This window comes from Corvus hawaiiensis, chromosome 11, assembly GCF_020740725.1.
Source record: "Corvus hawaiiensis isolate bCorHaw1 chromosome 11, bCorHaw1.pri.cur, whole genome shotgun sequence".
NCBI lineage: Eukaryota > Metazoa > Chordata > Aves > Passeriformes > Corvidae > Corvus > Corvus hawaiiensis.
The window spans coordinates 18,002,025-18,017,596 of NC_063223.1; the positions used below are offsets into that span (position 1 = coordinate 18,002,025).

Genomic DNA, 15,572 nt, shown 5'->3' on the forward strand with positions numbered 1-15,572 from the left:
TAGAGGCCGTCAAAACACAGCCCTCATTTCAATTGCATTTTTTCCTAGAAAACTGTCAAAAGTCAACAATTGTTTAAACCTTTAAAGAACAAAAATGCAGGTTTTGTACAAGGGTACTCAACTGGCTTCCAGTTTTCCACTTGAAAATCATCTTTATGCAAGATTCTGGTGATTGACCTGCCTAGGCAGTTGGGTTTGGTCAGGCTTTGAGGAAATTAATGTTGCCAAAGGCAGTCTCTGCTTCAGCACCACTGGGACCATTACCTTTTTCTTGCAAAGCCTTGCTCTAACTTCGGCTCCCTGGGCCTATTCCACATTCTTCTGCTGGGGCAGGGGGGGCTGGTGTTGGGTGTTGCTTATTAAGGCAAAGGAGTCCAGGGATGTGTAGTTGGAGCTAACTCTGAGAGAGACAGAGGCTGAGTAATCAGCAAGGCAAGGGGAAATTTGGCAAGGTGCCTCCAGGGGGATTGGGAAACAGCCAGGGCAGCCCTGGCAAGGGGAAATACTGGCTGAGGTTGTTCCCAAATGGAAATGGTTGTGCACAGAGTCCTTGCTGGGGCCTGGGGACAGGAGGAAGAAATTGTTTGTGACTAGCTCATGACATCAGTATTCTGGAAGGGGATGAAGGAGGAGGTGGAAGTTGATGGAGTTGCTCTGCGCTCATCCCTGCAAGTTTGTAGGCTCATAAGGAACCATGCAGAACTGCATGAGGCCAAACTGTCCATCAGCCAGGAGAACGAAGCCTTTGCTGTAACTTTGGCCATGGGCACAGAGCTGTGGCTGGAGGAGGCTGCTTCCTCGACTATACTCAGCTCCTGAAAATGGTGTGCAAGTGACTTTGGTCTGGCAGAACTCCCTGAGATTCCCTGATTCCTCATGCTCAGGGCAAGAGCACAGTCACTGGGAAGCAGAGGATCTGGCTCTGAGTGGGTTCTTGTTTCTTTGGGTGTTCCAGATGCTCTGTCTCAGCGTTGGTGCTGAAGGTACAAGGTGGTCCTCAGCACCCCAGACGGAGGGAGGAGAGCTGTGTTCATGAGGGCTCTTCAGTGCAGGTGCTCTGCATTGCAGCTGACTCTCCTCTTAGGAGAGCTTAGGAGCTGCAGGGGATGATGCTGAGTGTGAGGAACAAGCCTTTAACTCGCTGACATGCATTTTGGCTTGAGCAGTGTCTCAGTGTGACATGTTTTATTGCTTTAGAGGCCTGTGGCTGCTCAGTAGAGCAGAAGGCTACTGGGGTGTTTTGTTCTGGTGCATTACTCTGAGTCCCTGAAGGACCTTACCCAGGCTGGGCATCCCCCAGCAGCAGAGCTTGCCTGGGGCTGGGAGCTGCTGGAGAGCAGGGCAGGGAGCTGTGTGCTGGCAGGAGTAGCCAGCTTCCTATGGCCATCTCCTGGAGGCTCAGAAAAAGGGGCAGGGGACATGGTCAAGTATTTGATGGAAGCAAAAATGAAATTTTACCAAACTGTTTCTTGGCTTTCCTGCCCATGAGGGGTTAGAGGGATGTTGAAACTTCAGAAAAGAGAAGAAGTGTGCAGGTGGGCTGAATTGGAGGACTCATGTACATACATGCAATGTGTAAGTGGCCACAGGACCTGAATCTGAGAATTCGTTGTGTAATTTGTATTTCCGCATGTAAGTAGATATTTCTATATTTGGTGTGAGGAAAAGAACTCCAATGTGAACACAAGAGAATCCCATATGGCTGATCTGAAAAGAAAATGTGGAACATTAAGTAGTCTTTAATGTCTCTAGTGCTGTATTTGTGCTCTGTGTCCTTTGGAAGTATAGAGGAGACAATGCAGTACCTCTAGTGCAAACCTACCACCCCAAACCCAAACTAACAACAAAAAATACCAAAAAACCCCCAACCAAACTAAATAAGCACACTTAAAGAATGAAACTTTTGGTGTATGGATCAACCTGGAAGTTTTGAGACAGTTACAAAGCACTGAGTTGCCAGCTGAAGAGGCAGAAGACTTTGACCTTCTCCCACCTGAATCTTTCTGAAACACTGAAGACCTTTATAGCTGTAAATACTCATCCCTCACAGTTGGCCTTGCATGTCACTGGAAGGAAAATACTACAGCTTTTTAGTGGGTTGACCCACTTGGTGCTGGTTTTTCATGGAGAACAAAGGAATTCTTTCTAAACCTTGAAATGTCAGTCTTCATGACTGGCCAAGGATCTGGAGCTAAGTGATAAATGTGACTTATTTCTGTGTTGTAGTGTTTTTTCCTAATGCTGTAAATAGTTTTGTGGGGTTTGGTTTTAGTTTCTTGAGGGCTTTTTTTGTTTGTTTTTAAGGACCAAAGTGCTCAAATCCAAATTTGGGAACAGGTTTAGTCAAGAAGTGATATTGGTGCTTGGGGGAAATATCACCCAGAAGAAAATGGCTTCTTGGTTCTTGTTTTCAAAGTGATTGTTTTACTTCTGCCATTGGTTTTCTTAAAATTGTGGCTTTATGGACCCCACTTTGCCACAGCAGAAGGTGCCTTGGTAGCTGAACTGCAGAAGAAGCCAATGTCATTGGGTTATAGAAGGGGCTGGAAGCTTTAGAGAAGAAACGCAGCCTCCTGCATCCATGGGTTTGGTTGTTTAGACTTTTTCTGCTGCCCAAATACACTCCCTACTCCTACAGCAAGTCAGCAAGAGCAGGAAGTGGACTGGTGTTCTCTGCAGCTGGGTTTCACTGCATCTCTTTAGCACTGCTGAGGTGTTTGAGCATAGTGGCGCAAACCTCTGGGAAGTGAAGGGCAGTAGGAAATGCTTGTGCACGTGGATCCAGCTGGAATCTGCTGCACGGGGCAGGGATGCTCAGCAGTGTCATCAGCACCGTGCTAATGATGCTAGGTGACATCCCTCAGGCTGGCAGGAGCTTGTTGGAATGGTGAGGCTGGATATTGGTATCCTGACTGCAGAGGAGTCCTGCTTGTCTGCCCACTGTTCACAACATGGGAAGGATCAATTCCCAAGGTGCCCTGTAGGGATGGAGGGAAGTCAGATCTGCAGTGGTTTAAGCTGCCTTTTTTTTTCTCTGTAAGCCTGTTGAATGTCACACTGTGCAAAAAAAGACTTATTAAAGAGGAGAGGTTATTAAAACACATTTCAAAAATAGTTAAAAATTGAGCATATTTGGGTTTTAATGACCAAATTTGTAGGATCTGATGCCTCTTCTAGCTAGAATGGAAGAACACAGCCATCCCATTCACCCAATAGAGGGGCAGGTCCATCTGCTTCCTGGTACCACCAGATTCTTGCCATAGAGGTGTCCTCTCTTGGGTCCCACAGAGCTGCACCTGAGCCAAGCTGTTGTCAGAGTGCTGCTTCTTGGCAGCAGAGCCAAAGCTGAAAGACAAAGTGCTCAACAGTGAAAAATCAGAATAGATTTCTCCACAAAAGCACTTTGCTTAACATCATCCTGGCTACTTTGTTTTGGGGGGGAACAGCATGATTTTGGGGCTGTCTGAGCTGGGGAGCAGGGACAGTGCAGCTGCAGGGTGAAGCTCAGCCTCACTGTCCTCACCTGTCTGGAGTTCACCTCTTATTTCTCCTGAAATTCACTGAGAAGGGCCTTTGTTCCCTGTGATCCTCACGTCTCCCACTCAAGGGTTTGAAGAGCCTTCCTCCTCCTCTCCAGCAGGAATGGTACTGCCAGACTGACCTCACTTGAAACCACTTCCTTGCTCGCCAAGGCCGCGGCTGCCCATGGGGTCACCTCAGCTTCTCTTGAACTTTGTGCTCCTGGGTGACTTTTCGTGGAAGGATTTGAGCTTGTTGTCCGAGGCAGGTGCTGAGCTGAACGAGTTGAACAGGCTGCTCTGACTCACATCAGACATGTCCTTCTGCTTTGTCTGTGAGGACTCTGAGGGCTGGCTTACCACCATCAGCTCCTTTCTTCTGGTGTTTTTCTGCAGTCTTGGTCTTCTGTGGCAGCTTAGGTTTAAACATCTGGTGCTGAAAGTCACATGGAAATGTGTTTCCCATCCAGACAGTCAGCTTTATGGTGTTTAAATGTTCTTATAACATCTTCTGTTAAGACTTCAGCCTGAGGTAATATCTGTAACTCAAATTTATTCCCAAAGAATTACTTGGTGCTGATATTTTGGTCATCAACAGCCTTTTTAATTGAAAGCCTTAGCAGCGTGGTAGCTCAGCTCCCTGGTATCTCCCTGACTGTGCTCTGTGGTCCCACAGTGGGCTCAGCTCAGCTCAGTGTGCTCCTGGCTCTCCAAGAACTGGAGTGGAGCACTCCACTGCCATGCTGATCCAACCTCTTGGCAGAGGCACAGCCTGTTTCTAAAATTGTCTCCAAGATAGTTTTCTGTGGATTTGCATCTCCCAGACAGCCGAGCCGGGTGGTATTTTATATGGTGTCATTGTTTGTTTAGCTAATGAGGTAGGGAAAAACAAAGGGCTAGGATCCTTGGCTCTGTGAAACAGCTGTCAACAAGCAGCCCCGAGAGAGTGGATGAGCAGGGACTGAGCAGCCAAGGCACTGAACTGGGGCTCTGAGGAATGGTTTTGATTCCTGACTCAACACAGTCATGGATGAAATGCAAAAAAGGATGCCTCAGCCTGAAAAGAGGAGGGAGATGCTGGGAACTGTGTGCTTTTGCTGGTTCTCTCCCAGGGAGCAGCAGTTGCTGCTGGAGACCAGCTTTTGTCTGCCAGTGCCCACCTGGAAAGAAGATGACCCCTTGTGCAAACATTCCCAGAGTCCTCCTTCTGGAAGAACTTGCCCACAGAAGGGTGGGTTTCCTCCCTCATGCCTTGTACCCTACCATGCAGTCTGGGCTATTCCTTTAGTTGTTTTTATCTGGTGCTGAGGAACCTGGAGGAAAGCCCCTGTCCAGAGAAGCTCTGCTGGAGAGCAGAAAGCACAAGGAAAACAATAAAATGTCTTCCTGCATCCCCCCCTTTAGTTTGCCATTTTGACTTCAGATGCAAGCTGCCATCATTTCCACATGGAGCAGCCACATGAAAAGCACCACTAAACAGTTCTCCAAGTTTCTCAACAAGAAACACAGCAGCTAAATATATTTAATCTGTGTGTATTGTTCATCTTGGCTTTAATTTCCTGTTCTCAAAAGGTTTAGGAATTTAAACCCATGAATCATTACTGAAGCTGTTAATGCTTGGAGCCTTTTTCAGAAATGGAGATAAAGGAACTGATATTAATACCAGCTTAGCACAAATTCAGCCAGAACAACTCTGTGAGAAGCTCCTGCCAACTCAGAGATACCTCTTGGTTTCTAACCATGACAAAAGCTGCTAAGGAGTGGGTAGGTGGATGAGATCATTCTCCCCCAGGTAAACAGGATGCATTCATTTAAAAATGTCTCTCTGGCAGGTTACAGGCTTCATCATCCCCATCTGGAGACCTCCAGAGCACTGTACTGTTCCTCTGTTTCTAAAATTGCAGCATCTATTGAAGCGGGGACTTTTTCTGAGTTCAGTCATGAGATTTCTCTGGGACTGGAGGTCATGCACTTACTCATGTTGAATAAAAGATTGGAAGGAAACTTTGCTCAGTTCCATTTCACTGGGCTGTCAGGTGGCTGCTTTTATACCTGCAGGATCCTCCTAAAGTCCTGACCTGAACAGGCTCCCAGATATGTCAGAAACAAGGTCTGGCCGTGAGATGCTTCAGTAAAGGATGGTGGCTTCCGCTTCTCTGCAGATGGAACAGGATTTGTGGTAAATCAAGTTATTCATCCTCTTTCAAGAGCCTGGTTTGGCTGGAAGACCATGTCAGACTTCCTCTGGGATTGAACACTGAAGGTCAAACCAGGAAGTCCAGGAGAACTCATAGAAAGGTCCTAACTAGTGATTGTAGTCAGAAATGAAACAAAAACTATGTGGGGACCTGTTTTACATTTTTGTCTTGGCTTTAGTTCTGGAATGTCATAGAAATAGAAAGTCACTCAAGTGGGATGTGACTTCCAGAGGTCTTTTAGCCCATTCCCCTGCTTTGAGCAGGGGTGACTGCCTGGTTGATAATATTAATAGATGTGAGTGTTCAGAGGAAGCTGCCTCATTCTTTCTTGTTTGATTTTACCTTTGGGTAGCATAAAAGCATAGAAACTACAAGGCAGGTGCAGGAAAACATTTGGAAGGAACACACTTCATCCCCCTTAGCAGGCTTGCTCTAATGATTGCTCTTTCAGGATGGAAGAGAAATGGCCTGATTTCTAGCATCTTCCTTCCTCCACTTCCCTCAGGAAAGGGAAGGCCCTGGTGCAGAGGAAGTGGTCCTGCTTTGTCCTGCTGCCTATACTGGGAGTGTGCCGGAGAGCTGCTGCTAACTGGGCAGGGAAATTGGTTTCTGTGCATTCTGTGACTGGAGCCTTTGCTCCAGTGTGTATGGTGGGAGGAGGGATGGGGATAAGGGGCAGGAAGCACAGCAGTGTGTTGTGGCAGCTCAGGAATGTGCTGGCTTGGGAAGGGCGTGGATGTCCAGCCATGCTGCACCAAGTCATTCCATGTCCTGATGGTGATGGAGCTGCAGCAGGTTGGTGCTAAGTGAAAGCAGAACCCTCTACGGGAAGAACTGCACTGTTTGCTTATATATTTATGAAAATAGAGGCAAACTCTAATGAGAAATGAGGACATGCCTACAAAAACATCTGTAATTTACATTTCTCTCTTCTAAAACCCTGTCTTTAAAATGTTAGAGACCTACAAAACAAAATGCTAAGAAATGCATCCCCTGAGAGCTGCAGCTCCCAGTACCAGAAATGATGGCTGAGTATGAGTACCTGAGGGTGTTCCTTGTGGACCTTTCAGCAAAGCACCTGGGAGCACATTCTGGGCAGTCTGGATTCCCTCCGAACTCCCAGCAGAGGCCTGTGACCTGCTTGGTCTGATGAAGGAAAAGGCCTCTGTCCCCTTCTCTCCTCTGTTCTCCATCATCAGTGAGCTTGAGTGTCTGAGGCTGCAGCCCATGGCCATATCTCTTCCTTTCACAGAGTGCTCTGGAGCCACTCCTGCCCCTGGAACATGCGCACTCAGAGCCAGAAAGCATCAGGCTCCGTTGGAGCCTCTGGGGCTGTCTCTCCATCTGTTTGTTTAATGACGCGCAGCAGCCTCATCTCTGGCTTCACCCCTCAGGACTATAATCCACTCTGATGTTTAGGCCAGCCAGCTATTCTTCCGAGACCAGACTGTGGTTAGGGCACTGTAGGCCAGAGAAGGCTTAAAAGTCTTTTTATTAATTGCTTCATGGCTTAAAATGTTGCTCTAAGATCTGCAGGACACACAGAATGCTTGCTAGAGTTTGCCTGCTTGTTTTCTGCTGAAGGGAGGGATGCGCCTCAAAATGCAGCCATACTGATTCCTGAAATTGCTGAGTGATTTCAGGAGCAAAGCTTTAGGAAGAGAGACTTCAGTGAAGTGCCGGTTTCAAAATCCTCCTTTGCTTTAATTGCTTGGCTGCCATGGCCTTTGGTGTGAGAAAGTGGAATGGCTTCTTTCTATACAGATGCTAAGGTGTCAGGAAGTGAAGAGTGGCAGGAGCCCCCATCCTAACCATATCCCCTTAGGAATGTCCAGGTGGTACTAGTCTGAGTGAAGCACCCCCCAAGAAAGGAAAGACATCCAGGGATATGCTGTGGGTTTAGTGCCCTATTAAATAAGGGGAAACATACCCTTGGGATCAAAAAAGAAAATATTTGTCTTTCCCATAATCCATTATTAGGTCTTCCCTTTTGTTTTGGAGGTGGAGATTGTGTGCAATAATTCCAGTATGTTGTATCTCACACTGTGTCTCTCAGGCAGAACAAAGAGGTTACCTAGCTACTCTGGTTCTGTGCATAAGCCCTTGGAAAAAAAGGGGTTCTGTTGTGCCATCTGCAACCTGGGGCCAGGGCACCGTGAGCAAGAATTTCTGAAGCAGGTGATGTGACCTAAAGGTCTTTTGCAAGCTCCATGTGCTCTTGGCTCACCATGGGACCAGGAGGAGATGCTTCTGAGGCCCTAGAGAAGGAGGTCTGGGAATGGCAGGGGCAGCTACTCCACCTGCTCTGCCATGAGAAACTCACACCAGCCAAATATCCACATCTGAACATCTGCAGTGGCTGGCAAAGGCAATGCCAGGCTGGATGAAATGCAAGCCCTGAATTACAGAGACAGATGGAGCGGGGTAAGAGGGAGGCATGGGTCAGAGGAAAGCAGCAGCTGATGCGTGCAGGCAGCTTTCTCCAGGGCGAAGGAGCAGCAGCAATTTCCTTCTCGGAGCCAGCCGTTACCCAGCGTGGTGCTGAGCACAGCGGGCACCGGCCATGTGAAGTCGCCAGCAGTGCATTAACAAAAGCCCTAATGAAGAACAGAGCATTATCATTCACCCAGGAGCTGCAGCTCTGCCAAAAGAGCCATGGATGAAGAACGCAGATGGGAGCACGTGTCTGCACCCACCCACCCGTGTAACTGCAGGATGTGTGCCCAGGGCACGCTGCCCTGCTTGGGTCTGGTGTCCTGAGGGCTTCCATGCAAAAGCTTCTCGATTTGCTTGAGCCTATGTTCAGTCAAGGAGCTTGATTTCAGTGAAACCAGGTCAAACCCTCCTAAAACCAGGAGTTGAGGGCAATTTTGAATGCTTGAGTTGATTCCATTGAGTGGGATCTGGGAGCTTGAACATTTTAAGATGCTTCCACTTAGGGCATCATTAATTGATGGTGAAAGTCAGGGCAACTGAAGTCTATCCCCATCATACATTTGTGAAAGAGCTCTGGAGGAAGCAGGACAATGCTTGCCTTTGGAGTGGGAAGGGCCATGGATGGGTGGGAAACTTTCCATTTCCATAGCACAGCATCTCATGGAGTTTATCCACTGCAATCAGCTTTTCAAATTCCTCCATTTACATCCTGATAATAGCAGACCGAGGCAGTTTCCTCCATTATAAAACTCTGCCTCTGCTCCGCCTTATTCAGAGGTGTTCAGGAAATCTGGCTCTTTCCCCTCCTCTTCCTTGCTCCCCCAAAGTGCTTTCCTTTCTTTAAAAGCAGCATGTTGCATGTTTCCCTCGCCCCGGCAGATGGATTTGTATGATTGTGTGTGCTCAGGGTTATTGCTGCTACCTGCTATTTTACCAGGAAGAGCCCCCGCGTGCAGGAGAGAACAAAGCCCGAGGATTCCCGAGGTCTCCATTGATGCAGAAGGCACCGAGCGGAGCGTGAAAGAGATAACAGAGACGCAGCAAGATCCTCCTCCATCCCTCCCCCTCCCTCGCCCTCCGATTCAAGGAGCAGAGGCTGGTTTGTGAATGAGGAGCCGGAGCTCGTTCAGACGGAACAAATACCAATAAAGGAGCACAATAGCAGCTGCTCCCGAGCCGGAGCCGGCAAGGAAAAGGTAGCAGTTCTCAAGAGGGGCTTATTTCCCGAGGAGTCATTGGTGTGTGACAGATGGAAGGAACCAATAAAATATTATGGACTTGCAGAGCTTTGATCTTCCTGCGTTTTTTCATTTCCCCCCTTCTTCCCAGGGGTGCAGGCTGTGTTATCTAAATGAATAGGGTGGAAATCTCATTTGGAAAAGGCTACCCTGGCAGCATGGCTTGTGAAGGGAATGACAGCAGCCCGCTCCAGCACCGTGCTTTGGTGCCGGCTGGATTTTTGCTGCAGCAGGTTTTCATCGCCTTTGAAGCACCTGTACCCCTTCCCATTCTGTTCCCAGTGCATCTTTCCACCTGCTTGCAGGTCTGCTGGAGCAGGAGTGGGATAAAACCAGCCATTTTTCAGCTTTGTGCTTGTTTTGCAGGTTCTGGTCTACGTGCAAGAAAGAGTAAATGCATTTCTAGGGTCAATGTGCTTTCTTATTTCTGTTCCAACTGCTGCAGCTCACAGGGACCCAGCAGCCCTGAGCTGGGGCCCTCAGCAGCTGACAGCTTTTAATCTAATTTTCTTACTGTGACTAGGGTGAATAGGTTTGAGTTTTGTCTCTGTGGCTGTGAAGCAGAGAAATTTGTTTTCTCTCTAGAGAAGTCACTGTGGTAAGAGCCCGAGCCCTGGGGCTTGAATGGAGAGCACGAGTATTGGCTGCGTGCAGAGTTGGTTCCCTGCACAGCGAGAGCCCTCTTTGATTTCAGGCTGTCTCTGCTGTTGTGTCAGTCTGGCTGTCTGCACAAACGGGTTAACAAGTCACTGAGGGCTTTATTGCTGCACAGGATTAAACTGTGATCATTTTTTTCTCTCCCCTTAACGAAGGGGTGTTTGTGAGGGCCTCTCTTGAAAATGCTTTCCTTAAGTTATCTGGTCTGACTGTTCAGAATTCTCTCCTGAGCCCCTGCCTTGGTCCTCTCACCCTCACTTGGTTCCTCTGAGAGCTGTCCTTGCTGCACCTGGCCATGGCAGTTCTGTCGCACTTGTCACTCCGTGCTGCACGGGCAGCCAGTCCACATCTTGGCCCTGATGGATCTCCCGATCTCCCGCTTGGCACACCGGTCCCTGCCTTGGCCCCGCCTGCCAGTTGAGGTATAAACTCCCCTCCATGGTGAATCCATGACTTCTTCATTGTTCATTCCTTGTTGTTTTGCCAGTTCCAACCCTTGGAAATAGGTGCTCTGTCCCTGAAATGATGGAGTTAACAATGCTGTGAGGGTCTTGCATCACCAGACCCTGGAGTTCATGTCTGACAAAAGTTTGAATTGGTGTTGAGGGCATCATTGACCCTTGTGTGTGAAGCTGTTGGCGTAGCTCCATGTTTTAATTCCTGGAAGAGAGGTGGAGAGGTGAGGGCTTGGCTGTATGTAGAGAGGAAAACTCAACACCCTTGTTTCAGCTTTTATTGTGAGGCCTTTCTGCTCCAGATACTGTATTTTGCTTTTTTTGTCATGCATTTATTACATTCCTTGGCTGGTCCCATGAGCACTTAAATCACAATAGCTGGGGGCTCTGGATTAGGGTGCAACAGTAAATCTGCAGATGTACAGCCATGGACTAATTTCCAGCTGTGCTACAGATCTTGCTTGCCTGGCTTAGTTTTAGCAGAAAGCCCATGGTTCCTGCTTGTTTTCTAATTGGTTATTCCCATGGCTGAGGAGGGTGGAGGGAAGGCAAGGAGGGACTGCCGATTGGTGAGTGCAGAAGTGTGTCCATGGCCAGGAAGAGCCAGATACTAAAGGATGCAGATGATACCCTGGGCACTGGGTGAGGAGATGCTTGTGGGAGTCAGGACTGGTTTGTCTTTTTGGTTTGTACTGTTTAACACTGAGAAAACGGATAAATAATGAGTTTAAAAGGCTCTTCTGTCCTTTAAGAGCAAACTAGGGAGGGAGGCCTGTACAGATTGAATGCTTAAAATAGTATCTTTAGGGGGTTTATTTTTTTTTAAACTTGGTTTGCCAAAAACTCTTACTAAGACTTTTTGCACTGATCTTGGACAAGAAAACATTGCAAAATACCACATTCTCCTTGGATGATAACATTGTTTCCTGCCCTGCTGTAATACCAGCCGTGCCGTCCTCTTGCCTCAATTCCTGGGATTGCTTTACTCAAATGTTTGTGTTCTTCACTGGGCTGGACTTTGACACTTCCTACTGCTTTTGGGGGCCTGGCTGAAACTGCTCCACGGCTGGAGGCAGCACAGCCCAATGCTTGCTTGCTCCTCTGGGCCTAAATCTGTGTTCCCAGATGATAATCCTGACAAGATCCCACCCCTTCACCTCCAGAGAGCCAGCTGGCATATGTAAATCCAACCAACTGGATTTATAATTGCCACATGGAAGTGACAAGATAAGTGCCAAAGCTGCATCCCTCAGCTATCCCCCAGGAGCACCACTGAGCTCTGGAGTTCAGCTCCTCACAGATAACACAGTACTTTCTGCAGACAGATAGGCTTTGATTTCAGAACACCCTGGTGTGAGACCGGTGGCTCTGGTTGTGTTTGGAGCAGATGTACCTGCCTGGAGTCCTGTGTTAGCTATTGCCTCATCCCCCAAACAGGTACTCGATTTCTTGCCTCTGTTCCCACCACAATGCTCCTTTTAGACCAGCATGGTCCAAAATCCACCAGGCAAACTGCAGTAGGCTCTGTGGGAAGGGCATTTTGTTTGAAAACAAAGCTGGTGGCAGACAGAAGGTTGGTGAGCCTCCCTGGGTGTGCTGTGGTGACCCTGTCATCTCTGGTGGCCTGTGGCCATTGTCCCCATGTGGTGCCATGGACCTCAGCTTGGCTTTCCTCACCCTCTGTGATGCAGTAAACCAACATCTCTCAGCAGAGCAGGCAATGGCAGGACCAGAAACTGGCCTGATGACAGCCAGTGGCAAAAACTGCTCCTCTTCCCAGCTCCTGTGTCCGTGCAGGGGCTGGGAGGGTTTTCTCCTCGCAGGTTTCTGTCATGTGGAGCACATCAGCTCCATGTGCTGTTTACTGCCTCGGCTGCTCCAGAAACATTTCACAGGGGGAGAAGTGCTTGGCCAGGGCGAGGTTGAATTTTCCAGACTCTGTTCCCACTGGGGTTTCATTGCTTTCAACCTTTAGTGTGGTTATTTTCTTTCTCTCCTTGAGCCCAGGCCTCTGTAACCTTAATTAGCTGACTGTGGACGTAACCTTGCTTGATACATGATGGTTTTGATGGGGAAATGTAAGCACTGGAGGTGGTGAGTAGAAATGCTCAGGGATAGTGGCTTTGGTCTGTGGAAAAAATTAAGAGTTACTGTCTTTTTTTCCTCACTTTCTTTTTCCTGAACCTGGATACAAACTCAAAATTTCCCACCTCAAAACCCCACACAGCAAAACAAGAACTTGCAGATCCCACCCCCTATCCTCACTTCGAATAAAAACCTTAACTCTATTTCTAACCCATATTTAAACAAAGATTCTTATAGATACCCCAGTATCTGTACTGTATCCCTGGTGATTTGTTACTTAAAAAATGTCAAAATAGGAATTTCAAAGCTTTTTTTTCCCCCATTCAGTGTTTAACAAAAATATTTCAGTGTGTTTTTTGAATTACAGGTTTGTTTAAAATAGATTTCTTTGCATATCTGTCCCTGTTGGCACATCCCCAGCAGGTTATGGGGACAGTTCAGTGCAGGGGGCTCCCAGTGTGACCCCTGACCTGGACAAAGGCAGGCCAGTGTCCACTCAGAGATTGTCTCTCCACTGCTCTGTACTCACTGGAACAACTGAGAGAAGATCCAGAGCTGCACTGGCCTCCTCCTGTCTCTGTCCAGTGCAGCTGAGCCCTCCCAGGGGTGTCACCCGCTCCTGCTGGAGGGTAGCAGATGGCTCTCTCCAGCCTTTGCTGCCACTCAGCTGGGATAAGCACCAAATTCCCATCTCGGAGAGAGAAGACCAAAAAGCACCAGTGTCCTCCTAGCTGGACTGGCAAGGTGCTTCCCACTCAGCCTTGCTCTCTGCATAACCCCTGCCTTTGCCTTCTGACGTGACCAGTGCAGAAAGGATTAGAGACATTCCTGTAACTGCTCCAAAATAACAGATGTTCCCAGCAGTGGGAATCTCCTCTACCCTGTGTGGGAGCAACATTCAGTACAACCTCAGCTCTGTGTTGGTTGTACCTCCAGCCTGTAATTTTCACAAGGAAATGGAGACAGTGATAGCTTAGGAGAGACCCAAGTATATTTGGGTCGAAAATGAGAAATATTAGAGGGGTGACATGTATGGGGAGACATTCATCCTGGGCTGTGCAGCATAGCCATGTTTTCCACCTTTAATTTTGAGATGCCCAACACAAACTCAGTGTGGTTTATCCAATTCTCTGCCAGGGAGAGAAGCTGGGTCCCTTTTTGCTTTATAAGTAGGGAACCGAAGTGAAATGGTTCAGTGCTGTGTCCTGCTGCCAGGACCTGGTGTCTAATTCCTGGCAGGAGTGTGGGGAGCAGGCCCAGGATGGACAGAGTGCCCCAGAAGCGTCCATCTCTACCATTGTTTGAAAATGAAGTTGTCTTATTCAGTCATGCAAGGGCAAACCCTACAGGGGACTGTCCCCAGGGCTGATTTTACTTCTCATGCAGTTTTGCCTGGTGTGTTTTTTCTTGAGCTTCTTTCTCAAGGCTGTCAGGAACAGACACCCCTGCCGGCCAGGTGTCCACAGGTACCCATCAGCCCCAAGCCTCCTCCAGCCTGGCTCTGTTTGCTGGGCTCTTGCTCAGTGTGCAGCTTCTCACGAGGGGTTTGGAGATGCCAGACAGCCCCCTCTGTGGTGAAAGCCAGCTTCCCTTGGCATGCGGGCACACCCCATGCCACACACCGGAATTCGTTTGCAGAGAGCAGAGTGAATCACTGGGGTATCTGAGATGGGCTGGAGACAGCTTTCCAGGTCTGTGGGTTCCCATTCCCGAGGTCAAACAGAAGGCCCAAAGTGAGTGGTCCTTTGCCTGCCTACAGCCACAGGAGGTATTGCTGATGGGCAGCTTCCTTCACTGCTTCCTCATCCCCTTTCCCACCATTTTTCCCTTCCTTGCCTTGAGCAAGCCCTCCACAGCAGAGGCTTTGGGGAGCCCCCAAGAAATGAGCAGGACACTTTGCTCATGTCTGCGTGGCAGGTCTTGGTTCAGAGCAAAGAGGCAGCTGCCCTTGGATACCAGGATGCCCAGGAGATTTCATGGAACTCAGATTTCATGGAACATTCTGAGTTGGAAGGCACCCACAAGGGTTGTCAAGGCCAACTCCTGTGTGAAAGGCCCATACAGGGATCAAACCCACCTTGATGGGTTATTAGCACCATGCTCTGACCAGCTGAGCTAATTCAGGGTCATGTGTGACAGCCAGCTGGGAAAGAGAGAAACTGATCCCAGCTGATTTACAGCTGCAGGATGCTTTGCCCTTTGAGCTTTATGTGTCACTTTATGTGTTTTTTCAGATATAACAATTTCTGGTTGGGTGGAACAGTTGAATGACATTTTTTCTATCTTCCCAGATACAGAGTAGGCTGTTTCTATAGGTAGTTGTTTTCCAAAATCTAAGGATACATGAGTGAAGATGCATTACCCTGGTATTTATACCTATCCCTTTCACTAGAGTGGTTTCAGGGTGGTTGAACCATCATAGACCAAAATAATTGTGAGTCTGAAATGGCTGTGGAAAGCAATTTTTTACCATCAACCACTGTATCCTATATTTTTGCTGAGTTCAGGAGCCTGTTTTCTGTTGTTGGTCCCTCTCATCTTTTAATCAGAGCCACCCAGTGAAAAAGACCAAAATTATGCTTATTTCAGAATAATTGACTGTGATTAAGTAGCTGTTTCATCTCAGTGGACAGTAACTATCTACATCCATGTGAGAAGGTCCCCATCCTCCTCTTAAAGAGTATCCAGTTGAGGTTTGTGTTTCTGTCAGCTGCCACACCAGAACCTGGTCCATCCCTCAAGGGGGTCACCGATAGCACTGTCAGTTTCAGAGCCAATGCCAGGAAATGCTGCTGCATATACAGAGAAATCTCTGCTCTAAACCCCCTTCCACACGGAAAGAATGATCTTTATTTGCCACGAGGAGCTGCTGTGAGAGTGGATTAGTTCATGTTTCAACAATGTTTGGAAGTATTTATAGCATTAAACTAATCTTGATATCACTCAGTAAATAGCTGTTATTTCTTTATGGCAGGCTGCATATAT

The 15,572-nt window shown here is 48.0% G+C and overlaps 1 long non-coding RNA gene across 2 annotated transcripts in view; it reads left to right on the top strand.

Annotated features, from left to right (window-relative positions):
• Window positions 1-15,572, top strand: part of LOC125331590 — a 136,009-nt gene that overhangs the window by 50,684 nt on the left and 69,753 nt on the right. Inside the window, exon 4 of one of the 2 annotated variants that reach the window (XR_007206126.1) lies at window positions 9,090-9,419. The exons of the other annotated variant lie outside the window; for it this stretch is intronic. This is a non-coding gene — a long non-coding RNA (uncharacterized LOC125331590). Of the gene's footprint in view, window positions 1-9,089; window positions 9,420-15,572 lie in introns of those variants that run through there. 2 annotated transcript variants of the gene reach the window in all.